At 40.1% G+C, this 19,754-nt stretch overlaps 1 protein-coding gene across 2 annotated transcripts in view; it reads left to right on the forward strand.

The window, feature by feature from the left end:
* The first annotated feature begins 5,123 nt into the window (after nucleotides 1-5,123).
* Nucleotides 5,124-19,754, forward strand: part of LOC109855218 (UNC93-like protein) — a 37,986-nt gene continuing 23,355 nt past the window's right edge. For both annotated transcript variants that reach the window (XM_020429174.1, XM_020429175.1), the window contains exon 1: nucleotides 5,124-5,487. The gene's annotated coding sequence lies outside the window, so the exon portion shown is untranslated. The remainder of the gene's footprint in view (nucleotides 5,488-19,754) is intronic.

Consider the following 19,754-nt stretch of genomic DNA (forward strand, 5'->3'; position numbering starts at 1 on the left):
CATTTTTTTTTCAGATTCGGAAGCGAATGAAAATCACACTGGCAAATAATATGATGGATGAGGCTGCAGTTCCGAGCCAAACTCGCAAATTTTGGCAACAATTGTGAGATGCTGGCGCATCGTCAAAAATCGTCATCGAGAGCACGTATTACGGCGAGTTGTTACACGCAAACAGCGTGCGATAATGAGTCAGCGTTTAACATTTGTTCTTGTTCGAAGAATGAAACTTGTTAACGAGAATGTAACATTACTTGTCAATCTCCCCTCGTTCTAGTATCTAGTAATTTGCACCAAATGTTTCCATTTGCATGTTTGTTGGCGCTAGTCATTGTTTGTGTAAACGCTCTGCTGTTCTATTCGGCGAATGCAAATTTGCACGATATCTTACGCGGTTCATATATATATGTATGTCGCATTGGTAAAAACGAAAAGTATGACTTTCTTTGTCCTTAATTGCGAATTTTATTGTTCAACATATCTCTTGGAACGAGAGAATCTTTGTTACCTCATCGATATGATAAATCGCACACATGTAAAATCTCAGATTGTGTTAAATGCGCAACGCGTGAGAAAAAAAAACGATTTATCATTTATAATATATTCTGTGTTTGAATATGAGATAATAACGTTTTTTTTATTCTTTCTTTTGCTACATTGTCCCGATCGATGATTGCCGCTACATCAGCGTGACGTTTTATTCTCTGAACTTATAAATAAACGGCATAATGAGACAACACGCAAAATAGAAACACATCGCGATTTGTTTACACGACAACATATTTATTATGCGTTATCCTCGTGAACAATTTCAAACCGTCTTTATAGTTAAAATTAAGTTCCTTAAAAAGCTCATAACATATCCTCAAAACTGCTACTAGACATTTTTTCACTTCGTTTCTTTTTATTAACGCAGAATTTTGTTCAAACTCCAAAAAAGAAAGATCAAAAATGGAAAAAATATTGATTTTTCGCGGAGATTTTTGACTCTTTAAAGTCGCGCGAGTCTCGCAGACTCGCCAGTCAGTCCAACTCACAAGTTGTTTTTCGAAGTCGGTCCACGAAGAGTTAAGTTTTGCCTTTAGAGGGCCGGAAACATTTTTTCCACGAAATCTTGTAAATTTGATACCCAAAACTTGTACACGTACATAGCGTCTTGTACAAAATTATCGTGCAGATTCAGAATCACTGTGGCAGCTACGCCGGCTTTTAAAGGTCGGCTTTTAAAACGCGAGCGTGTCAGCCGATGTATCTTGATTGATATTGTGGAAGGCGCGAGAAACTGACTCAGAAACGTCGGTAGAAACGTGCTAAATCGATCGACAATCCGTGCATAATGCACCGGATGCGCACAACGATGTGTGATAAATTTCTGTCAAAAATCGAGCACAAGGACTCGAGCGCTTCGCGAAAAGCAGCGGGGATCGTCTTCTTCTTCGTTGTGGAACCTTGAATTTGCCAAATTCAAAGAATGAAAATTGCGCGTCTCAAAGGTCGCCGATTATACCGCAGAAACGTATTTGGCCGCTGATTCATTTCGCGCATTAACTCATTGTTATTATTATAATTAGTTACGGGCGCGTATTGTGTTCGAGTGAAATTTCTCGCAAGCAATGCTAGCGCGCGCGCGCGTTGTCACCGAATCGTAATAAAGTTCTTCTTCCCAGATTGACTTGTATCACTGACAGCCTTGAGGTGATTCTCGAGACGACGGTAGCGTGTTTGGACGGCGGATTGCTCGTTTGACAATGACGCGTTTTACAATTTGTTTGCGCGCTGACGTTGACGACACACATCTTGGCTGCTAGTCACGCTAACAACCGCTGCTTGTGAAATGCGGCGGCGATAACGGCGCGGCGAGAATTCATGTAAATCCGATAAGTGAACAGCGTCATCACGTGAATCGTCTTCTCGACGATTCGATATTTGAAAAACAAAAAAAATCGCGACGGGGGGAAGAATATTTTTTTTTCACCTTCCCGAGTCGAAATTTAGCGTCTACATTGAACCTCGATTTTTGAAAAAAGGAAATTTCGGACGTACAGCAGCGCGTCAAAGTAGCATCTACTTTTTTTCTTACTCCTACTTTGAGCCTATCAGAGCCTGCAATGCGCAAATTGATCTGAGAATTGAACCCTACTTTAAAACTTTAGCAGGAAAAAAGGAAATTTCGGACGTATAGCAGCGTCAAGTAGGATCTACTTTCTCTCTTACTCCTACATAAAAAAAGAAAAATTGAGGTTCAATGTAGACGCTAAATTTCGACTCGGGTTAAGGTCTCGACGAAAATGATCGGTTATATGCCGCTGATCTGAAGAACACGCTGTTTTCAGAACAAGGGTTTTGAATTACGACACGTAAATCGATTCCGCGTCGGAATATCCATCCCGCGAAGAGAATATCGATCAAACGCGCGCGCGCGCGCATATATGCACCGGGTCGGATTACAAAAGCGCGTGAGAAACCGATTCTCGATGCGATTCGTGACAACTCGCCTCGTATTGGCGAACGACAAAGAGAGACAATCAAGGAGAAGCGATGTGCATGCGTGTGTGTGTACGTAACCGGCATCTGAAATAAGCGGCTCTTTCACCTTGCGTTTAAGCACAGTATGCCAATATCGATTATCGCTGCGGGAGAGACCGCCGATGGAAAAAAACCGGATGGCATTCGAGATCGCTTTACCCTCTTCGCGAGTCGGAGAGTCAAATTTCCTCTTCCAATGCGTTAATCGAACTTTGCACGCGCGACAAGGGGTTTTCGCGACTAATATAATTAAATCTGAAGAAAAAAACGAGATCATACACGCAATATCCGTCGTGTAACACGCGCGGTGTTATCTCTCGTTCGCGTCGAGTCTCTCGCCCAAGCGGGAATGTAAGAAAGCTCTCGATTCTTATGCGGGAATCACGTAATTGAATAATAACTATATATACGTCGGGAGTAATGAACATGTCCGGCGAACTGACGGCGAACCTGACGCTATGTTTAGAGAAACGTTACGAAACTACCAGAAAATAATGAGTAAATGATATACGCGCGCGGTCGAGCTGCCATCGAATACATCGTTTCAAACGCAACAACAAAAAATTGCACGTATCTAAATACTTAAAAACTAAAAGCCGTTTTTTTTATACATTGCGTTTTAACACAAAACAAATATTCGGTTTCTCTCTTTCTTAATCCCGCGCTAATGAATTTCGTTCTCTCTCTCTCTCTCTCTTTCTTCTGTATAATTACATTTTTTTACATTTAATTTGCGATAAGATAATTGATGCACACGCGCGCGCTCATCCTGCCTCGACAACCTTCGCGAAAAACGGAGAAGAGAAGGGACAACGTCTCACCCGTTGCTACTTAATGGTGTCTTAGGTCGCGTTGCGTGATATCACGTGGTAACAAATCCTCGGGTATCGTCACGGGTGACAGGACAACTCCGGTATCACGACCGCGATACAATACAATACAAGCGCAACGACAATCGAGCGAGCGCGATTCCTCGCGTCGCGACATCGCGCACAAACCGGGAAAATCGGACGCGTCGCGGCTAACAAAAAACAACGACACGCGTTTTATGCACCACGCGGGAGACTGCGTGAACTTTAATTCTCTCGAGACGAGAAGAGTTAGTAGGTTAGTCTCCTCTCGAGAGAGAGATCGCCAAAGGAGTCGCGCGCAGGCTGTCTGTTTAGGAGAAACTGGTAAGTTGTTTTTTTTTTCTTTTGCTATCCGTCGCGCGCTAATAAGCCTCTTTTCGTGATTTTCATTCGTCGCTATCTTTCGGCAAAACTAATTGAAATCCCTTATTCTTCGTTATCGTCCCGCAAGAAACACTTTTGCCAGTGACACTTCGCATGTTGCGACGATTTTTCATTCACAAAGTTTCATGTGTCTCGTTATCCTTGTATCCACGTTATTGTGTAGTCGCGTAACGAGATATCATCAGGTAATTCGCTGTTAGAACTCTAACGGGAAAAACACATCGAAGTAGCACGTAGCTTTGTGACGTTAATTATTTGGGATCGACGCGTCGTACGAAGAACACAATTCGCTTTAGCCGCGCTACTCACGTGTCGAGAATGTTCCCCGTCGAAAGTTCCTAATCTAAACGCGCCGCCGGGGAAAAAGTTCGCTGGAAAAACACACTGACCCAGTGACACACGTGAAACGCGCGTTATTATTATATACCGGTGCGGAACTTTCGTTTTTCCGCACGTGAAAGTGCCTCTCCTCGTGTTTAATCGCCCATTTTCTCGAAACTTTTTTTTTTTTTTTTTTTTGTTTTTCACTTTGACTGGAGAACTCGCATGACATAACGAGAGATCGGAGCGGAGAGTTGATGTAATCCGAGAATACCATCCGCACAACTTACATGTCTCTCTCTCTCGCAATTTATTAGTTCTCGCTTGAATATATGAAAAAAAAAAAAATCAAGTGGCGTCATGTAGAACTTAAACTTTAGACTTGCGCGTAATTGTAGAATATTAAAACGCGATCGTTGTCGAAGATAGAGAATTCGCTCGCAATTCCCCGGATCGCGCGACTGTTCGTGGGAATTTCAGCGGCAATTCTCGGAAGACTAATTAAAATTCGACGAAATTATCGAAGAAATGACAAATGAACGGGAAATAATACACAACCAGGAAAGAAACTACCGCCGGTGGTCTGTCAGGTGGTGGGGTAAAAATACGTCGGACGCACGCGATTTCGGGCGCCGTGCGTCGCCGCAACCGACCCGTGGTCTCGTGCGTGTGTAAAATTGAACACGCACGTGCGTGCCTGCTTGTTCAGTGGGAGTATCTCTATGTTTCTCGCCCGCGGCGCGGCGACACGGCCAGTGACACAGAAGAGACACATGAAGAGAGACAAGAAGCAAAGGAGAGAGGTGCTTTGTGTGAGGAGGTGGAGAAGTGGAGGAAGAAAAGAAAGAGAAGAGGCGGGGGAGAAGCAGGCTAAGGTGCACACTCTGTGTGTATATACACACGGAGGAGAAAACGACGACCGCGAGCGACTCGCGAGCGAACCCGCGGAGCCCGAGAGTCGGCGAACCGAGAACCGAACGGCGAACCGCTCACCGATTCCAAAGTCCGCTGGCGGATTGTTCAGTTGTCTCCGAACCCCCGAACTGTTCGGACGCGTTCTCCAGAGGCAGGTTTCCCATCGCGTTCCGCGAACACACACACACGCTCTACCCTGCGCGATCTCCTTCATCTTTTGACACATTGCCTGAGAAAAGTGCCTTTATTCGGAAAACTCAATCAAAAATCGAGTAAATTTGAAGGGGGGAAATAAAAAAAAAAAAAAAGAAGAGATCGATTTGTCAAACGTTTCCGAGAACCGGTCTAGCCACGGCTGTCTACAAGAGGGTGTTCACCCTCCGCTTCGCCGGCAGAACAATCCCCTGCGAGAGTCGAGCACACGTCTTTTCGCACACCGAGACGAAGGGGAGCGCGAGATCCTTGCCGATTCCAACGATCGATTTGCTACAACGTGAGTATCGTGACAAAAAGGGGATGTTACGGGGGGGGAATCGCGCGTAAAAAAGGGGGACAATTTCACGATCGCGCAGTTCGCGGCGAAACTTTCATGGACATTATCACGAACCGCACGCGTATAAGCGCGTGATCGGCTACCGATAAATCGTGTTTTAACCAGACGAGAGCTAATTCTGCTTTACGTTTAGAAAGTAAAGATGCCAAAGTGGGGGATCGAAACACCGCGAAATGGGGAAGCGGTATGCGTATCCATTATTAGGTATTTATAACCGGTGCAAAATTAAATTTCTTTCTTTCTTTTTTTTTTTTAATAAAACGTGCTGAAATAGCATCACGTGCGTCACACAACAATGTTATCTGTTTTACATGTCAAGTTGAATTGCTTGAGACAAGCTTACATTACACGTCGCGAAGAGATACAACAAGTTTTTTTCGACTCTTTCTTGTCGCCGACATTTGAAAATTAAAAACAAAAAAGAGCAAATAAATGTGAAACAACTAATCTGTACATTTATCTAAATTAAAAATACTATGTCTATGAAAAAGGGCGTTTCTTTAGAGAAGGATGAGAAAAAAAAAATATATCTGATGCGCGATAAAACGTAATCGCGCGATTTTATATCTACACACGCGTGCATCGTTATGTGTGCGCGTTCGTTTATACACGTACAAATCGCGACTCCGCTTCGTTCTCTCTAGCAATGTAAGAGCTACTACGATTGCTCCGATATATTATAGCGTGTATTTGATACCGCGAAGGAAACGTGTAACGTATATAGCTGTTGCGCGCCTGTACGCCGCGCGTATGATTGTTTCTGGATAAACTCCCGATAGCGGACAGATAAAATTCCCTTCACTTTTGCAACTTGGCATTGCAATATTTACATCAGGTTGCATAATTTATGTGTTATCTTCTTAATTCAAATTATTTTCAAATAACACGAGAACGAAACGTTGCGTATTTGTTTGTTCTGACACACAATTACAAAATTAATAGAAATATATCAATCACGGTTGTATCGATTGTATTACGTTTCCTTTCTTTTCTGGTTGTTCTCTGTTAAAAAAAAAAAAAAAGATAAGTCACTGAAAAGTGACGGGAGAAAATTGTTCAAAATAATTTCATTGTGTGTTGTGTGTCTCGGAGAGAGATAACAAACATAAATCTTAAACTTCGATTTACCGACGATTCGATTTTAATTTCCGAGCGGAAAAAAAATCTTTGGCAATCTTTTCTGAGAAATAGACAATTTTTTGTCTCAGAGAGTGAAACGTAATAATACAAGAATTTTTCACCAAGGTCTCCGTTACACTTGCCAGGTGTAAGAGCACAATTTTTTTTATTGTTGCGCGCACGTTGCTCACGAGATATATTACCGCATTCTTTGAGATTACGATATAGCTTTGTATATCTGTCAACTGAAATTTTTTTTTTTTTCGAGAAAATTCCACGGCGGAATTCAAACAAAATTGCAAAAAAAAAAAAAAAAAAAAAAAAAACCAGTCTAATTACTCCGACGTAAACATCCTGTATTTTGTAATCGATTACAAAACAGAGAATGTTAAACTTTTCTGAAGAGATGACATTTCTCTTGTGCAAAAAAATAATTTGACTGAATGTGCAAAATAATTAAAAACAACGGTCCGCTCGTTAATATCGAGTAAAGACGACACAAAATTTTGCACGTTTCATATTTTTACTGTGTCCCTGCATTTTTTTAACACATCACACGATTGCTGACTGTGTGTGTTGGTGCCAATATACGAGCAACGTTGCGGCCGAATAATGACTAATTAAAGCCGTGATAAGAATAATGAAAATGTTTTACTCGCGAGAGGCCATACGTGATATGCGCTGTGATGCGTGGTAATGCAATGAGGCAGAGAATGAAATTACGAGATCGCATAATGCATACTCGGCGATCTGTTAAATGTCGGAAGTTTTACAATATGCGCGCGCGTATAATAATCACCGCACATGATACACGTGTGTACGTGTGTGTGTGTGTGTGAGTAAGTTCTTCCTGTTTTCGAGCATATGCTTTGTAATCGGTGTCCGATGTTAAGACTCTTTCGGAGAACACGACACGCGCGCGTTTGTCGGCGCTAAATAATACAACGATATTATATCATTTCAGAACAAGCAGTTCGCGTGCGCGCGAATATGTAGTTCTTTTCTCTTTAAAAGTTTTCGTTTTCATTTCGCGTTTTGTACACGCGCGGTCTCATCACGTGCAACGAAATCTTTAACGATACCGTAGGAGGTGGTACCGAATAGGCGCGAGGAAGCCGGCGGAATCGTTAAGACATTTAACGATCGTCAAGTACGACATAAAATTGCGCGCCGTGCGCGCTTAAAGACATCGTAGTTAAGAAGTTAAAAATAACATTGCGTTTTCCGGTTTTATTTGGCAATACCGTGAGCAAAACCTGTGAGCCCGCTCTTTTTTTCGAGATAATTTATTGTACGCAAAATAAAGTAAACATTTTTTTTTCACAGCATTTATTCGGAAATTAATGGGACACTTCGAGATTCGCGTCGCGAGGTGTAATTTTTTATATTTGATGTTTTACAGCACGCAAAATAAAAAACTAATATACCAAAAATATCTTTACACGCTGATATCGCGCACGGCGACGTCGCGAATTTAATGCGCTAGCATTATCATTCCTCGTTAAATATACGGTAATCGAACACCCAATGCGAGTTTTAAATACGTAAGTACACAAATCTCGGTAACGGTTATTACGTTTACAGTTAGTTTTACGCATTTTCACGAGAGAGAAGTGCCAATGAGACGACAGTTATCTCCTCGCTTTGAGATGCGCGCGCGTGCGGATCGAATTTCGCATTAATCACCGCGACGCGACGGCGGTGGCCGCGGTGCCGCCATGAATCAATACGAGATGTATATCTCGCGTCAAAGAATCTTCGACACCTCTCTCTATTATGTTTCCTCCTTTTAGACGGAACGTGTGCCGCGCGCTGCGGGCGCACCTCGCTCGGCGGTTCGTTGTGAAACGGTTGTAACATTCACGGAGCCGATCGTTTCGCGGACTTTCTAAACCGTGATAAATATAGTATCCGCTATGCGGCCACATGTAGCATGGCGTTTGTCTCGCATCTCTAGATATATACGACGACCGTCACACACACACGCGCGCACACACACACACACATACACACACGCAGAGGGGAAATACTATGCAGGTGCAATCGAAGCGACGAAAAGAGCGAACGAAATATACGAGCGTGTTGGCGTGTTCGATAACGAACATATCAATCGGGATATGTATCAACGAGTCGATCCGCGCGCGATTTATTATTAATTATTTCGCGCGCGAGACAGAATTAAAAAAAAGTTCCGCGTTATTAATATATTCGTCCTCCTGGAATTTTCGTTTGGAATTTCGTCGAGAGAAGAAATTGTATCCTGCTACTAGCTGTGACCTTCGTCGTCCGGGTTTTAGCGGATTAACTTCGCTCGGAGATCTTTTATCTCCGAAAGACCGCGTGTCGACGGAACGTGCTCGATCCAATCTCTTTCGCGCAAGAATGGAATGCGCGCGTAAATCATAAATGTTGTACTCGCTTATTCTCGCGCGATTTCACGGCGCAGATATATATGTACACACACAGCGGCATAATGACAACATTATAAAGCTGGATTATAACAAAAAAATAAAAAAACAAAAAAACGGGTATGAAAATAAATTTTATAGGAAGCGAGAGGTATGTTGTATATATCTTGCGTGATTTCCGCGCGTGAATGTTCCACATCGGCATCGTGTTAGGAGCACATGGCGCATCAGCCTGATGCGAATATAATTGCGCGATCCTCGCGGTTGTGAAAATTGTGTTTCGAGTTGCAATTACGTATCTCGCGCGCGTTTCTTCGCTGCATTTAATTACGCGCGCGCGCGCGCGGTCGCGAGAGAGCGTCTTGTACATAGGATATCGAGCAGCATCGGTGGTTTTCAGACGTTCGCACATATACGCGCGTTGAAATCACCGGAGGAGGCGCGTCGAATCCGCGAGAAAGTCTGAGTCTCCGATGAAGCGTCGTTTGTATATAATCAACACGAGCCCAATTTTAACAGGCGCAGAACAATGCGCTGACGCCGACCAACGCTTGTGCGTGCACAAGCAACGATTTGTGCACACGCAGCATGTTTCAAACACGTGTACGCGATTTCCTTCCGCGGCCGGACGTGATACACAAACGAGTATTTATTTATCATCGATGCGTAATGTCGCGTATTGTAGGGTAAACCCGGGTAAGATAGTTTTCTTTAAACGCAAAAAACAGACCTTTATTTTTGTTAATATTGTTTTTTTTATTTCACTTCACTAAAGCTTAAAGTAATAATAACTATCGAAATTAATGAGAAAACACTTAACACAGAAATTTAATATTATATAAAATATTAAAATGTATGCATTGGCCATCTTACCCAACTTTTAGAGGAAAGATGGCCATACATATTTGTTTTGTAAAAGATATAAGTAAAACTTATAATTATGTAATTTAATTATATATTTAGTAATTATGTTGAATACAATAAATTTATTGTACGTAAAAGATTATTACATATTGTTGTTAATGTTTGCATACACAGTATTTTTCAATTATGAAACGCAACTTTATATAAACTATAAAAACAATTAGAAAAAAAACATTTTTATTTCGATAATTAAATACATTGTAGATTATACTACAGTCATAAAAAATATATATATAATTATATATATATATATATTTTTTTAAATGAGCCATCTTTCCCGAAGTGTGAGGAAAAGATAACATAGTATTTATAAATAAATAATGAAAATGAAAATACACACACACAAATTAGTGGTTACATTACAATTTATGTATCTTTATTATGTATATAATATTGATTACAGCAGCTTAATTGTAATTTATTCGTTACAGCAGCTTTTAGTGAACATATGTAAAACTTTGCAGGCAATCGAAAGTAAAAATATTATATAACTTTCACAATATTGTTATTTTAAATAGTGTATGCACATAAACTACTGTGAATACTGATTATCTTTAAGAATGGCTATAAAAATACACTATTAAGCAATTATTGGTGAAATTACAGTCCATGGACATCTTTTTTTATGTCATAATATCATTTACCTTGTTGTAGAATTGTACATGTCGCGCGATATGTCAAACTATTATCTATAATATATCCATTGACAATTTAAGTTGTTAGTAACTGAAAGTTGAAACTCACTTTCAACTTTAAACACTTTCCGCCCGAGACAGGCGACACAGTTATTGAAAATTATATTTCGTAGTATATCAGAAAAATAACTCCAATAGCAGAGAATTTGCAATCAATACAAGCCAATATACCGGATGTATACGTGCGAAATGTTTTTTTGAACGTGTATAAATTAATTCACATAGAAATTCAAATTAAATCAATCCGAAAATTTAAGATGTTTAAAATTTATATCCCATATGTACAAATTACTCATTTTGTTTTCTTATGAAAAAACCCATTGCGAAAAAGACACTAACGCAGGCGATCGCACGGTATGCGAAAAAACCAGGTTCGACTCTTGACTAAGGTGTCTATTTGCAATGGAGTTTTTTTTAATTTTACAAAGTAGTAGAAGTAGAATAAAATAAGTAATTTATGTATAAACAAATAATTTGTGAAATGCTAATTAAACATTTTTTTTAGATAAGATTTCGAATTGATTATAATTCGAATTTCTACGTATAATTATTTAAGATATATTTCTGGCATAATATTATTGTTTCCTATTGGCCGTAAGTTCTCTGTTAGTTGGACACTACATGAGCTTAAATTTGTTGTTGTAATTTTACTTAGGTTTCGTATATTTTACCTAGATATTTTTTTCTAAAAACATAAAAAACAGAATATTTAAAAAGTTTGTTTTAAATTTTAGAGACTAACAAAGTCAAACGTCAAAGTAAAAACAAAAATTAAGAGATCAAATTCGAGATCAAATTATATGCACGTTTTAAACTACATAAGAATTGTGTAATACAAAAAAATTACACGAACGATCTAAAGTTACAGATACAATTATAAGAAACGATGAGTGTGAGTCTTCAATCGGTAGATCGTTTTCCGCTGAATAATAAATAACAGAATACGATCGGCGGGTTTCGATTACCGTTATAGATTAACTTGATCGTCTTTCTTGCAAGGATCGTCTAACGACATGCTGATCGATCGATGTCATCCATTAAGAGAAGTGTCGTGCGCGCAATCTCGATTCTACGACATCGATTGCGATGATGTAACGCATAATGTAGCAACTTGCGAATTTCTTAAACATTTCTGTTTGATATTTGACTCTGCGAAAACGGTATTTTGCCCGAATAAGGTCATCTTCCTTTTAAAAGCAGTGTGCAAAAGAATTCATATTAAAAATATATGTATAAATAAGTATTATATTGCCTATAAATGACAAACATATACAATATATAAATATATTATATCCAATCTAATTTTGAGATCAACACGAGCCAATATGCAAATATATTTTTAAAAGTGTAAATTAATACGCAAAGAAATTCGAATTAAATTCAATTTGAATAATTACCTAAGATGTTTGGTTTGCATCTAATATATGTAAAAAATATTCAATTTACTTCCCTACGACATTTAAAAAAAAAAAAAAAAAACCATTGCGAAAAAAAGAGACACCTCGGTCAGGAGTCAAACTCCGGATCTCCCGCATTGCAAACGGAATGTTTAAATCTAAGTGGGACATTATTGCAATACTTTTGTTTCAATATGTTACATGTTGCGATATAAAAAAGATGTCGTAAAGTATTAAAAAATCACACAACACAAAGTCGGAAGAAAACGCTTGGCGGATATTTCTCATTGTGTCTCACGAAAGTGCGCTGTTTGTCATTAAGAACAATTAGTTAAACTGTTTCATCGAGTTGGTCGGGGTATTATGTAAGGATACCGCTTGAATTACGGTGTGCGAATCGCAAAGATGATGCACATCCTGTTAATTTCATCCGTCTTTCGAGGAATCGCTTCGCGGCAAGCTATTCGTTCGTAATAACGATGTGCCGTCCCAAGGCTGGTAATAATCTTAAAGATTCTCCATTGCCGGGTCGGGCGCGCGATTAGCATTCTCCCCTTTCGTTTCGCTCGGAAACGTGACACTCGATCGTACGAACACGTACAATACGTACGTCGCGAATTGAGCAATCGCCAAATGTGAACAGCGTCGCCAGGACGAGAACGAGGGAAAAAAAGTAGCTTCGCCAGTTTGATAGCTGCCCCGGGGCAGATATCAAACTGGCTGACGGATCGTGCCGTGTAACGTCCTGTGTAAACAGCCACATTTCACGCAAGTAGATTCTCTTGTACGTCGCTTCGCTCGGCCCGACGTTGTGGCCTCGATTCGTCGCCACGACCTTCCCAGATTATCCGAGACGCTCGTAGACTTCCAAAGAGACGACGCGAAAGTATACCGTTGGCAAATTTTACTCTTGCTTTAGAGAAATCTCTTGTTCCCCTTGCTGTTCGATCCGCTTTTGATACGATATATTTGACTTGGATTTAAAGCCAATATGAGCTTATATATGCCGGATATACATACGTTCACATATATGTTTAAAAAGCAAACATTAAAACACACGGAAATTTCGGAATTTAATTCAGTTCGAAAATTCATCTAAGATTCTTGGTTTGCACCTGATATGCATAAAATGTCAAATTTATATTAGTTATATTTACATTACTTGTATTATTTACATTTAATCCTCCATAAACTTTAAAAATTTGAGTATTATCTCATCACAAACAGACATGAATCTCCCAGACCCACTCAAAAATTGCGCATCGGCGTTTCTAGTAAAAATTAGTTTCTTTTTTTAAACGCTTATATCTTTAAAACTACTAAAGTTACTTTTTTGATTTTGAATTGTTTGAACTTTTGATTCAAAAGAAACATATATAAAAAAAACATTGATTATTCGCGGAGACGTTTGATTTTAAACTCGCGTGGATCTCACAGGTCCAGTCTGACTCGTAAGTCATGTTTGAGGTCTGTCCGCGAAGACTTAAGTATTAGTTACTAATGTATTTACTTTTTCCACATATCTAAAATTTTTTTCTCCAAAAAGAAAAGATATTTTTTTTATTGTTACAAAACACAAGTAAAAGTATACACAACACTTGTCAAAGAAACAGGCGAAATTGAGATTATAACTTTTGATTAAGAGTTTTTATAACAAAATAGAATATATCAATATGAATAAAAAATAGTAAACAGTATAAAAATAGAAGATAACAATGTAAATCGATTGATCGATTATAGCACAACAACCGCGGAAAAAACGCATACAAGAAGCGAAGTAGTCTTATGGCGATATAAAATATCTATGCGGATTTTTTTTCACTAATACAATGGAGAACTGCAAAGTGTGAACTCACAACTCAGTAGTGCAAACACACAAGTGAGCCTAGGTCATATCTGATGATATCACGGGGAAAGAGAGTAGGAAGCGAGAAGAGAGATTTGAATGTCGGTTACACGCTGCTTTCGACGTATCTCGACCTTATCTTGACCACGTATAATACTTAACCGGTTCATCTCACATTCACCTGCGCGCTATAACATTTCCTCATTGCGTTTTAAACCTACGTAATGAATGATGATTCCACCGTTAATTATATTTACGGAGCTTTCGCTTAATTTCGATTTTGAATCGATCAGCGACCGCTTAAGCGACCGTTGCGTTTCACAAGTACGCAAATCCCGAAGAACAAATCGTCCGAGAAACATTAATTAAATCCGATAATTCTTGAAAATTGATAATTTTATCGTAGAAATTCGCAAACCATAAAGTCGAAAGTTGTACGTTCTAAGCGACGGACAACTAACGGTCATTGCCTTCTTCATCTGGAGAGTTTGCTCGGTGGATTCCGCGCGATACCAGGAAACGATGTTGTATCCGACGTTCTATAGCTCGAGGGCAATTAATCCCATCGAACGCCGATAGCGGAACGTAGAAATTATTCTTCGTATACTGAAAATTATATTCGGATTGCAAAAAGCACGAAAATTAATCGCCGTCCTAATTTGTCCGTCTAATTTGTCTCGCTTTTTTTTTTTTAGAGATATGTTTCTTTGTTGTACCGACTATGTGATTTCTCTCCGAAGCGCGACGCATAGATTAGCGACATGCTATCACATTGCTGTTGTGAAGTTGACAAGTTACATTCTTTGAAAGAACAAATGTCAAACGTTGACTCATTATCGCACGTTTGTGTGACAGCTCGTCAAAGTGTAGACGATCAAATGATTTCATTGTCGCTCGAAAATTTCTTTCCACCGAGTCATTTTTTCCGAATTTGGAAATAAATAGAAAGTCACGCGCGGGACCGAACAAGATGGCAATTCGAAGTTCGTAGATCCAAAATCTGTTTTTTTAATCGTCGCAACAGTGTTGAAGTAAAAGCTTGGCGTGACGCATTGTCAAAAGTCACCCAGACATTTTTTACTTCGGCGAACTGTCACACACCACGTGCGATAATGAGTCAGCGTTTGACGTTTGTTCTTTTAAACAATGAAACTTGTCAACAACAATAGCAACGCGATACTTCGTCACTATCCGTCTATGTGTCATTCGGCTCTTTTTATGACATCCCCTCGCGCGCGCGTTTCTACTTTCAATATCTTTAAAATTTTTTAACTCACAGTTACAGATGTAATTTTGTATCAGATTAGAACATTATTTAGAAATATTCAAAATATCTACGAGCGCGCCATTGATATTACGATATAAATATTTTTACACGTTTGTTTTTTGAAATTATGTCACTCGCAAACCAAATATCGCCGACCAATCCCGAACCGGATCAAAGATTGACGCAATTAAACAAGAACCAGTCGCGAAAAAGCGTAAACAATAAACATTAACAGGATAAATTGTGACTCTCCCGTTTTGCGGTAGAATATACGAAGACACAATTTTTATAGATTCTTTATCGTGTTGCATTCTAATTGAATACGCCGTACCTTTGTCCGATAGAAGGAGAAACACCGTTGCGTTACCTGTTGCGGATACGTCGAAGATCCGAGAATCTTGAATGCACTCGTGGGTAAGCGGCGGTCACGCTCCGATACCGAGTTTCTCGAATGCCACACGTATAGCCTGTTAATAATCTACTGATAACCGGCGCTGAGTCAGCGTTGAACACAGTAACCGGTTACATAGTGAAAAACTCGTCCGACGATTATTGACACATCACAAAATGTTAATGTTTTGATGACAAACAGCTGAACGCGCTACTTGCGCGACGATTTTTAACCCTTCGCCTGCAGACCTAAAACAAGATCTACGAATATCGTAGACTGGGTCTGTGAGACCCACGTGATTTTAAGATCGAATATTTTCGCAAAAAATCAATATTTTTTCAATTTCTTTTTTTTGAATCGGAAGTTTGAACGATTCTGCGTCGATGCAAAACAAATTAAAAACAAATTAAAAACAATCTCTAGTAATTTTAAAGATACAAACGTTTAAATAAATTAATTTTTTCTAGAAATGCGTCAATGCGCAATTTTTGAATGGGTTTGAGAGAGATCTACGGACGCGCGGAAGGTTAACACAGAGAGACGCGGAATTAATTACACATGTATGTAAAATTATTACAGATAAAAAGGTATTACACGGGCTCTCTTTGTTAAAGCAGCTCTGCTTATTTAAATTACCTGCAGTCGAAATCACCGCGTCGTATCGATGACGTTTCGGTACACGAAACCGAACGAATGCTCGGTGACGTAAAAGACGCGATCGCGCCGTTGCGTTTCATTATCGCATAATTGAGGCCGGTCATTTAACAAGTAATCGTCAATATTTTCAAATATTCGACGCGACCCTGACAACATTACAAGAACGTTACTTTATTTTGTAGAGTCGCGCCGAGTTTTTTGCTCGTCTTTTTTTTTTTTTTTGCTCTTTTCTTCTCTCCTCTTTGAGAATTCGTGGCGACACCGATCTCGACCGAATCTGCGATTCGTCGCGCGTATCGCTCGCGCGCATTTTATTTTCCTCTGCGATATCTCTTGCAAGAAACAGATGCGACTTGTTGCGTTCTATCGGGGTGCTTAACATTCCTCTCCCTCCGCGTGATTTTCGCGCGGAATACGCGAATGGCGGAAAAACCACTAATATATGTATATACATAATGTACACATACGTTCGAGAATAGACGAGCGTAATTCGAAATAGAACGCGTTTACGTAAGGGAGTGGCCGATCGGTTGTGAGCGCCGCTTAATTGTGATGCGCGCCGTGATACGGGCATGGCACGGTTCGTCACGCGTTTGCATGGATTACATCGACGACAAGCGAATCTACAAGCACCCTCGATACGTGCCATCTGAGAGCCGTTAATGAAACTGCGAGCACGAACGTAATTACACGGCGAAGTCGTTAATCTATCTCACGAGCGAAGAGAAAAAAATGCTCGTACGGACGAGAGATCGATGAGTTAGATCGGGTTTTAGTTGTGGTATTTGAGTCGTTAAACTTGGCGGAGCGTCTGTGACGACGACGAACTGTCGAAGCAACCTGGTTTTGACGTTGTTCGCAAGGACGTTGTCCACATAAAGAGAGACTCGGTTTTTAATAAAAAAAAAAAATCCAATTGATGTTGTCTCTGATTCAAAGACGCGCAAAACAAATGGAACTTTTTTTGTTTCTCATTTTTCGCAAACGCACTTTCACACTTTCGAGACAACAAAACATTCCTCGTCTTTCCGAATCGCTTCTAATCGTCGAAAAGACGACGCTTGTTGTAAACTTGAAGAAATGCAAACGAACGATCCGCTCGCGAGCAATTAAAATACTTTTATATTTAAATTATGTGCCATTAAGTGGCGATTATATAAACATGTATATATAAAAGGTTTTTTTTTTCTGATTCGGGAACTCTCTAGGATGTTTTAACACTTTTGTTCGGAAGAACAAGATACGGCAATATGTCCAAGGCGAGATTGCCAGTGTCCTTGTGGCGAATGTTTACAAGTTTACACGCATTCTCGACAATTGTGTTGCTTGCACAATGCACGACACGGTTTCTTATTGTCGGAGATATTCCACGCGACGACGATAATTACGGCACCGTCGATCTCTCGATTCGAGAACGATATAATACGCATATAATGACGAAGGTGAGAATAATTAAAAATCTCACGGAACCAGATAAAACGCCTGCTTTTATCACCCGGGTGTCTCACGATGATTTTTAATTACCACAACAACGCGCTTTTTTTTTTTTTTTATTCTGCCGACACACAACGGTTTAAAAAACCTCGTATCTGGTGTCAATAAAAGAAAGATATAAAAAGACGTTATTTAATTCTCACAGATGACGTAACGCGTTTACGGCAGAAATAATTGGAGGCATCGGGAAGTACACTGAAATACAACAAAAAAAAAAAAACAAACGCGATATTTTTTTCTGTTATTAAATTATTTTATGGCATCCTCTCCGGCGCAGACCACTTATCTCGACGACCAACCAAGAGCAATCTGCGCGGCAAAACGCGCGGCGGTTTTTCGTCACTGCGCGCGTCTCTGTCTCCGCCAGACACGGCGCACATCGTGTACGCGGAAAAAAAAAAACATCTAAACGTAATAAAACGTGTTTTCACGGGGAAATATGTCAAGGTAATTAGACGTTTCATCAGACGTCGCCGTCCTAGGAGCGCGCGGCGGTAATCTCGACGATTGGATAATCGCCGCGCGCGGTCGTCCATTATTTTATTTCTCTATACTCCGTGATGCGAGATCCGTATCTTCCTCGTCGGAGCGCGGATTGTTTAACACCACGTTCTCGTAACGCGCGACTAAAAGAGATTATTTTGTTGTTCGCCTCACAAATTTATGAACGCATTTATACATACGTGGACATCGTCTCTTTTCTGAAATCCCGGACATTTCAACGTAACGATTTTCTTGTCTGATATTAACTTAACGATTTATTTATCGACGCATAATGTTCGAGACCGAAACTGCGTGTACCGAACGTGTATATTACACGGTTCTAACCGATCTAAACCGGCTTTCACCGGCGACGAATCGCCTTAATTCTACTGGTTTCTGATGTTAGGTCGGCCAATGCATTTTCACGATACGGATATTCGTTCCGGGAGATTTAAATGCGAGATAAAATCGTCGGTTCCGTTGCTCGCGCGCGCGCTGTTATCTTCTGATCCTACACGACACAGAGATATAAAAATTCCTGGGTAAACGTGTGAGAAGAGACGCGGCTGTGAAATTACGTCTTCGGATCTCTGAAAACAAATCCTTATTAAAAATAGAAAAGGAGAGAAGGAGAAAGAGAGAGAGAGAGAGAAAGAGAGAGAAAAAGAAACTCCAGAGAAAGTTAATCCGCAGATTTTGGAGAAATCGAGTAGCGAATAAATGTAAGGAATATTTTTCCGCCCACCTACTTCATTTGTTACATAATTTATTTTTATTTTTATCTATTTCACCTTTTTATTTTATCACTTCGTATCTTCTACGACAATCGTTGATACGATTTTCTCGTATGTGCTCGTAAAAACACGCGTCGCGAAACAGAAGCGCGGAAAAGAAATCGTGTCATGTCGCGTCGATTACTTTGACGTGCGGTTGTAACAAAGCGTGTCTATCCTGACGTCGCATAATTTTTATTACCGGTAACGCAACACACAGAACGGGCGCGCAAACACAGTTTTCGCCACGCTCGCGGCTCAGATAAGTCTACCAGCATACGCAGCACAATTTCAATGTGAGGTTGCTCGTCGCGTGATCAACGGAAAATATTTCGCGACACACAAAAGAAGAAACAATTTCGATCGTTTTGCGCAAAAAAAAAAAAAAAATTGTTTTGTCGGTTACAAAATGAATTTACGTCTGAACGCGCAACAATCCAGGGAGGGAGGATTGTTTCTTTGCGTAATGTATACGATTTTGATTAGTCGCAACTTTTGTCGAAACACGTTGAAATAACGTTCGCGAGCGCGCTGCGATTTTTCTTGATCGAGCAAATTGATCGATCTCGACGCGAAGATTATCGCCGCCGCCGGACGCACATGTGGGCGATTGCCTTTTATCGCGCGGCAGATATACGCCGATTGTTCGAGAGAATCGCACTCAATAAAAAGAACCGTCGAGCACGTACCTACATACGAGCGAAGTCAAGTCCACCGTCTATTTTCTCAGCCGTGATTCTTGAATTTTTTTTT

This window comes from Pseudomyrmex gracilis, unplaced genomic scaffold (assembly GCF_002006095.1).
Source record: "Pseudomyrmex gracilis isolate BER0280 unplaced genomic scaffold, ASM200609v1 scaffold_83, whole genome shotgun sequence".
NCBI classification, from domain to species: Eukaryota; Metazoa; Arthropoda; class Insecta; order Hymenoptera; family Formicidae; genus Pseudomyrmex; species Pseudomyrmex gracilis.